This window comes from Arvicanthis niloticus, chromosome 3, assembly GCF_011762505.2.
Source record: "Arvicanthis niloticus isolate mArvNil1 chromosome 3, mArvNil1.pat.X, whole genome shotgun sequence".
In the NCBI taxonomy this organism is placed as follows: domain Eukaryota; kingdom Metazoa; phylum Chordata; class Mammalia; order Rodentia; family Muridae; genus Arvicanthis; species Arvicanthis niloticus.
In genome coordinates, this window is record NC_047660.1 from 16,336,181 (window position 1) to 16,344,633 (window position 8,453).

Below are 8,453 nucleotides of genomic sequence, written 5' to 3' on the forward strand. Positions count from 1 at the left end.
AAAACCTTAGAAGAGTGGAAAATTTTCAACAATAAGTTTTATTTAAGATGTAATGTTTAACATTATCAAATACATGACACATCTTGAGTACTTTGCTGAGGTTAGTTTCATTTTTTAGTAGAGGATCTTAATTTAAAAATGTGAATTTTGTCATAGTAAGATAAAATCCATAATATTGGGAAAAATAACATAAGGAATGGAAGGAGGGAGAGAGAAGAACAGGAAAGAAAGGTGATAGAGAGGGAACAAAGAAAGGAGGGAAACGGAGTCTCAGAGAAAGATCTGAGAAGGAAGAATGAAGAAAGGAATGAACTATAACACAGAAAAATCAGGAACTATGAGACTAGAGAAAATGAGAAAATAAGTAAGAAATAATAAACATAGAATCAAACATTTCTTAGGGCTATAATAGAAGATGTCTGTGTTCTACCGCGTAGGGGATTGAAGCACCAGGATACTTCAAGTTTCAGTTCAGCCTTGGCTACATAGTTACACAGTAAGTTCTAGGCAAGCTTGGAGCACAGGTAAGACTGTATCATCAAATAAAGAAATCCAACAAATAAAGAAAGTTTTATCTGAAAAATTTTTAATTTCCTTTTGAATTTTTTTATCCCATTGGACTTATTGTAATGTTAGGTTTTGATAATTTAATGTGTACTTTATGAAAATTATAAATACTGTCAAAATTCATATAGATGTATATTTTATTTTATATAATTTATTATTTATCATGGCAATAGTCTTTATTCCACATTTATTTTGTAAATGCAAGTTCTTTGAGGTGTCACAGCTATGTCATTAAAAAGCTAAAAGTAAAGTAAAACCATTTATTTTAGGACACAGAAAATCTTGGTACTAGATTCAAAAAGACATTACTTGATTTCTTAAGAACATCTAGGGAGAAATATGCCAACATTAAATATCAAATACCTTAGTGAATATTAATGAATGCTTTTATTTAAAATTCCTATGCATTTGCAATAATTGGCTGTGTCTGAAAAGCTAATGCAAGATATTTCGGTAGGTTAAAAAAGTCTCCTAAGGATAAAAGTCATACATCAAAAACTTCTCTAAGTTCTATGAACTTTGGAGACTAAATATATTGCAATTGTCTGGCTTACCAGAAATGCTCTTCAATATTGAGATTGAATTCCCTAGAAAAAATAGTTGCAATCAATTTTCACGAGATACATTCAGCTACTCAATGAGATTAGATGTGAGAATTTATAGTGTAGCTTGTTGTGCAAGTTATAGCTTCCTTGTAAGGGTGAAGACAGAAACAGCATGCAGTATATTTCTTGCACTTGGTGTTGGCTTTTAACTGGATACATAAACTAGTAGTGATCTGATAAGAAGTGAAGTAGGTCGACATTTCAATTGGAAAAGAAGCTGTAATGACCTGACATATTGTTCTTTAGGCTTTCTTGAATTCAGCCGAAATGATGGAAGTGAGCAATCTGAAAGGGAGAAGTAACACCTCATGGGCAGTGAATCCAACCCCTCCCCCACCAGAAACTGAAGTCTATGGTTCTTATATGACTAAAAGGGCACAATTTATGTCAAGTTCCTGGTACTGCTATGGTGAATGGAACAACTATTATGTTGCTTAGAAAATAGATGTTATTAAGAAAAAAAGAAAAGAAAAGAGATACTCAAAACAACTAATTATGGGTGTATTAAAAATAAAACTACATAATTTCAAATAATGTAGTTTGAGGTTCCTCCATTAGTATCACTAGTAGATTCAACCAATTTTAAACCCAAGCTGCTGTGTGTTGTGTTATATATGATCAACATGGGAATAATAGGTCAAACCCAGTTAGTTATCTCCAATATCTATGTTAGGAAATCATCACGTCTTACTCTTTCATTTCTCCTTCCCATGATGGTATTCTGTATGAGTATTGCAAATTCAATTTCCAAGATAATTTAATTTTATTTAGTGAACCATTAAGGTCACAATTGATTAAATTTGAACTACAAAATTACATATGTTTACTTAAAGTACCAGATAAATGTCAATGGAAAATTAAAGCAAGACTTTTTGGTAATGTAAATATTAATATTTTATGATAATGAAAAAAGCTGAGGCATTCTCAGTATCTCATGTCATTTTGCAACCTTTATTTAAGGTGATTCATTAAGTTGAGTGAGTTGATTTAATTATAAAAGAAAAATAAATACTCACTTTTATGCAGCAAAATATATTTTAATCTCATGATAACATTATAGCATTATCATAATAGTTATTTTATCATCATCATTAGCAGCAGCAGTAACTATGACATCCACTGTTATTGCATTAATTTACTCAAATTGCACTACAACTCTCTTGTAACAATGTTTTAAGATCAATATAGATCTATCTAAGATCATTTGAATTGATCTTAGAGTTCCATACATTGAGAGGCTGGGTTGTAAAGACAGTGAAGAAGTCAAAGACTCCAAATGTATTTTTCTGCTACTTCTAAATTCATTAAGAATATGTGCTTCTTCCATTTCTGTTTTTCATGAATTGAGGAAGTTAGGATTCTTAATTTCCTGATATTGTACAGTGGTCAATATGTTGACATACCTTATATAATTGTCTAGTTACTTACCCTTTTATACTTAAGCAATCACAGCTCTGAAAGACTGAGAAATGTCCAGACATAAATTAATTAATAGTGAATATAGGAATCAAAGGTAGCTCTATTTCATATACAAAATATTAGATAAATTCAACCTACTTAATTGTCATCCATTCTCACAATTTCAAGTCACAAATAAGTATAAGCCCTGTTTATTTTAAGCTATTTTCCAAAAACAAAATATACCTACTAATTCTTGGTAGTTTTGATGGTTTCAACAAAAATGAATGTTCCCCAAATAAACTTCATTTTGTGGAAAGTTGTCCACATTTACTTTTCTCTAAGAGTCCACATCAGCCTGCTTCTAGAAATGCTTTTCTCTCTTTGATCTCAATAAACTATACTGCCCAATCTGTTTGAAACTCTCTCTGTACCCCATAACTATGTCCAAATTATTTTTAAATAAATGTAGATATTGAATCTATTTATGATTGTGAAGACATTTTAATATATGTAATTAACCATACTTTGCCAATGTTTAAAAATAATCAATCATTCTACCATCTAAAAATCTTACTGATTCCTCATTCACTTACCAGAAAGTCATGTGTTCATAAAATACTATACACATGATTTTTGATCCTCTATGTTGAAGTATAATATGTCTTACAGAGAAATTTTAAAAGATTAAATAATGTGCTATGACTTATTTGTTAAACTGTTTATAAAGAATTTGAACTTAGCATGACAGTATTGGTGATTCAAGGGTCTGCAGAGTTAGGCCAACATCCAGTCCTAATATTTTATGTAAACCAAAAGTGACTTTGAAGCTAGAAAAATACTTGAATTAGCCATATACTTTTTGCTGAGTAACTTAAACTTGTGTCTCCATCATTATGAAAATAGAATAATATGTTTCAGTCCTTTTGAAACTCTGGGCTAAAGAAGCAGTCACATTAAAATGTATTAAATTCTATATTTACAAATATAAAGGGAGATTCTATAAGAATTTTTCTTTTGTTACTTATCAATGGTTAATAAATACAGTGGAGAATGCCTCTGCATTTAAAGTAGAGATAGTTTGGAATAAGAGTATATTTGGAACATGGAGGCATAATTCTTGGGTGGAAATCCTAACTCAGGGGTTATGACCTTGGTAATATTAGTCACAGTCTGGAAATGACAGTATCACTGAGGGTCACTACCTCTTACATTTGCTTTCTTCTCATCTTTTAAATCTGATTTAACCTGAAGCATAGTGTAACTTAAAAGCCAATTTAGATAAATTTTAATATTTAACACATTAATAACATAAATACTGATAAAAGAATATAATGCTATTTGCTGACACATTTGTTTGGTATTTGCAAACAGACATACTTGGAAGTGAATTAAAAATCATTGCAGAAAGACTGTAATAAACTGATAGCATGAACAAAAGAGACCACTTATGGTGGAAGAGTCTTCTATGTGTAATGGACTGTAATCAACTGCATATGTGTCTTTCACAGTTTAACTTGTCATGCTTGAATAACACATTCAACATTGCTTTTATTGGGATGGACCTATCTCCAAACATCAAATCAGAAAAAGAAAATCCTTTGTCTGGATAATCAATGTGTTGATCTATTGTAGTTCTTAAATCTCAGATTTGATTCAAGTGTGGGGCTTAGCACTGGGAAGCATTGAAGCTGGAAGGATGACTGTAAGTAAAAAGAACTTGGCCTACAAAAACACAGCCTTGAGTTTGAATACCAGAATCTATGTAAAAGCTGAGTATTCACTATTAACATTTGTAAAAAACAGATAGACATAGAAAAGAGTATCCAGAAATTCCTGAACAACTTAGCATGACAATTAGCAGATAAAATAAACAAAAACAAAAAACAGAAACAAAATTAAGAGTTTCTGTCTCAAACAAAGAGTAATTCAAGTATCTTCTCTAACCTCTACATGCATGTGGTACACACCCAGGCTGCATTCATGCATATAAATGTGCACAGAGATATTTTATGCACAAATATCCTAATAAAAATTTGAAGGGTGGAAAAGATGTGTAAAATCTGCAAGAGCAAGACAGGCACCTCTACCCCAGCTTTTATGATGAGTGGGTAATTACACAGACTGCCACTCCCCTCATCCTTACCTGCAGAAGGCCTTGTCAATCTAATAGAGTTGAGATTTTGACATCTTTGTCATGCTCATGCTCATACCAAAACCACACATAGACTCAGGACTTCATTCACCCAAGGCCTCTTCTGCTCCCCACAATGAGTAATAGTTTAAAGGTTCTGCTGGCTGTGTGTGTTGGGTTTATTGTCAGCATGATAGTTTTCTGGAAGAAAGAAGATGAGGGGGAGGGAGACCCCATAACTTTGGAACCAAGCCTTCACCATAAGAGCTCGTATGTAACATTCAATATCTAAAAAGAACTCAGAGTACGCATTATTTCAACTTCAGGTTTTTTTTTTCTTTTGTCAGAAAAGAGAATGGAAATTTAGAAATGGATGCTTGGCAAAATAATCTTATACCCGATACTAAATGAAGTGAATATTTCATTATTCTTTATTGCTAGCATGTAAATGCTAATGGTTATTCTTTCTGTAACAAATGACTTCCCAGCACCCTTGCCATTTCAAGATAAAGACAGAAACACAGCTCTGAAAGTCATTCTGTACTGAAGGACTAAGGGGGCATTGTGAGCTTCAAGAAAAGCTTTGCTGGGTGCAGGAGGTTCTGCACTGAACTGCAAAGGAAGCACAAGGGAAATACTCTAAGTTAAGTGTCCAATGTCCAGATCCCTGAAATCTCATGTAATTTATTTGCACAGAAGGAATATTTCCCTCTGTACTGCTATTGTTGCCTTATCTTGGAATACACTGCTCACCGTGATTGATTATAGCCCCTGCAGTGGCATTCAGTTAGCTGCAAATGCTAAGGTTTCTGAATAGAAAAATGAGAATCTGTTTTCTTGGTTTAGAAAACATCTATATCTCACATGTATATAGCAATCCTAATGAATAACATAAAAATGATGATGCTCTAAAATCTTTTTCTTTAATGCAAAGAAGAACTAATAATGTACTTTCTTTACCAGGAGCTAGTCGTACAGGATGTTTGCAGGCACTTTAAGATGCTTCCTTGTCACAATACTTCTACATTCTTCCAATCATTATGAGATATTAGAGTTTTAATTATGTACCTGAGAGGATTTTTAATGGGACTAAATGCCAGTAAATGTCAAGGATGGTCATTGCTTATTTGAGTGTCAAACACTGGAACAATAATGAAAATTTTGTATTTCTTTGATTAATTTTGACTGATAAGATAACGGTCTTATCACAGATAATTTTGCTTCCTATAAAAACATTTTAAAATTTCATATGGATCTTCAAATCAAAGAAAACTGCATATTAATTTCTGGTGCAGAAAAATAAACTCAATTATTTTATGTCTTATGTTAAAGGTATTCCAAATATCATTGGCTATAAATATAGGAATAACAGACTAGTTAGCAAACATTCCCTATTCTCAGATAAGTGCATCCACTTAAGGGAAATTGGTCATTAAAATCATGATTTGTTGTTAAGCTTGATTCGAGTCATGGCTATGTTAGTTTGATTAGAACACAAGGGCATGTCACCAGGACACTGCATGCTGTAATAGTGTGGGTATGTAAGTGAAGGTCATTCAAGTGAGAGAAACAGACGAGTAATATCAAAGCAAGGTCATGGTGTTCCCTACATAGAAAGGAGGGCTACCCATTCTAAACTGAAGATAGATAAATGAAAAATCACAGAACACAACAGAACACTTTCCTACTTACTCTGTTCCAAAGCAGTAATTTCTTCTTCCCACTTGTCTTCTGAGATCTCTGCTGTTGCTGTAATAAAATATAGGAATTTCTGGTTTGTATATGTTATACATATTCCTATCTCTTGCCCCTCTCTTATAGATGCTCTTACTTGTAGGATATGGCTATGTTGTTTATCTAAATCATGTTTGCTGAAAATTCTAGTAAAGTTAAGTCTGCTGCACTCACCATTTGCTTGCTGCGTGGATGTGGACAAGTTCTTCAATTTTTCTACACTTTGTAATATAACCTCCTCAGCTGAAGACCTGAGATAATTCATACTCTATTAACAGTTACATAGTGCTCATGGGTTATTTTGTTGTTTGTTTGTTTTGTTTTAACTTTTTATATAACTTTTGCGTGAATTTTGCATCCTACATCCAAATCTTACTCATCTCTCCCTCCCTTCCTACTCACCTATCACCCTTCCAACCTTCCTCCCAATACAGAAAAAAATATCTTTCACAGAAGCTGTAGTGTGTCACAATGTGTGCCACAGTGTATCATTTTGTCCATACTTCTTTGCTTACAAATGTTTAATGCAACAGCTCATTGTTCTAGTATGAGGCCTCTGACTTCTGCTACTCAATACTGGAACCTTACTAGGACTTATTTGGATATTTTGTGGTTGCCCAGTGGCATGAAAATCCTGTAGTTTTGAATCTGTAGAACTGGTTCTTTTGTCCAGTTCATCAACGGGCCAATTCAAAGCTCTGTATCTTGGCCTGAGAGGTATCTTAGCTGGTAAACCTGCCAACCCTCCTGCTCTCATATCCTTGGGGACAGAACACCAGCAATCCAGGTACGATGGCCAGTTCTACACTATTGTCTATGTGCACTTCAGGGTCAGCTCTTCCAAGTTTTCAGCCAGTGAGGGACATGGCCAGTTCTTTCACTCTCATGTCTCTGGGGCCAGCGATCCTGCCTGCCATAGATGTCAAGAGACTAGGGATTTAGGAAGGCACCTCTCTCTCATCCTCACCCCCACCCAGCAGATGAAAAGGCGGGGCCAGCTCTCCCACACTCATGCCCTCAGGCTGGCTCACTCGAAAACCCCATATCCAGGGACAGGTGTGCTATCCACGCAAGGGCTGCAGCAGGTGGAAAGTAAGACCATTCTGTAGATCTCGAGGCCAGCTCTCCTTCCTGCTTTAGGTGGCAAGGGGTTATACTGTACTGAGTTATGTAGAGGACAAGAGGCATCAGGCTATTCCTCACTACCCTCAAGTCTCCAGTTCTGCTTGTCTGCATTATGCACTCATTCTTCTGTTTCTCTTTCTCTTCCATTTCCCCACTACTTACTTGCGCCTATTAATGGTGCCCCAGGTCTCTGAATGCTTGGGGCCATCTCAGGAGTGGTCTCAGGAATTTTATGCGCAAGCACCAGGCAGGAGTCATCTTGGGCACTGTTTGCCCCTGCTGTGGTACCCGACTAGTGGTTGTCTCAGGCTAGCTCCCTGTCCAAGACCCATGGTGGCAATCTGGTGCTCCCTCTTTGCTTGACTTACCCATGTGACCCCACGCAAGGGAGAGTCATTTGTCTCAGCTCATACTTGCCTGGGGCCCTACTCCAAGTGGCTCTTTCTAGCTCTATCTTCCTTCCAGTTCTGGGAGCCGTTATCCAGACACATATGGCACTGACTGGTGCTCATCTCAGTCTTGCTTTTTTTTTTTTTTCAGGGAATTTTAGGCTACTGATCATTCTGATGTTCAAAGGTCAGAATTTAGACATAGCCTGTCTCCTTTCTGCCACCTACTGACATGCATGTGACAGAGCAGCCATACTTGCCATGCTTCAGAAGCAGGTTATATATTATTTCTTATTCTGGACAATTTTATCATAATAATTCACCCATCAGACTAACCTTGTGGTAAGTGCAGCATAGGAAACTGACACACAAAAGTTTTGGAAACTTAACACAAAGTTGCACAAATAGTTTATGACAAATCCAGACTGAAAGAGTCTGAGTGAGAAGCCTTCCTTGGTGTTAAAATTCTTTTTTTTTTTTTTTTTTTTTTTTTTTTTTTTT

At 35.1% G+C, this 8,453-nt stretch overlaps 1 pseudogene; it reads right to left on the reverse strand.

Moving 5' to 3' along the window:
* Window positions 1–8,105: 8,105 nt before the first annotated feature.
* LOC117706434 (small nucleolar RNA SNORA17) lies at window positions 8,106–8,229 on the reverse strand (annotated as a pseudogene).
* Window positions 8,230–8,453: the final 224 nt, after the last annotated feature.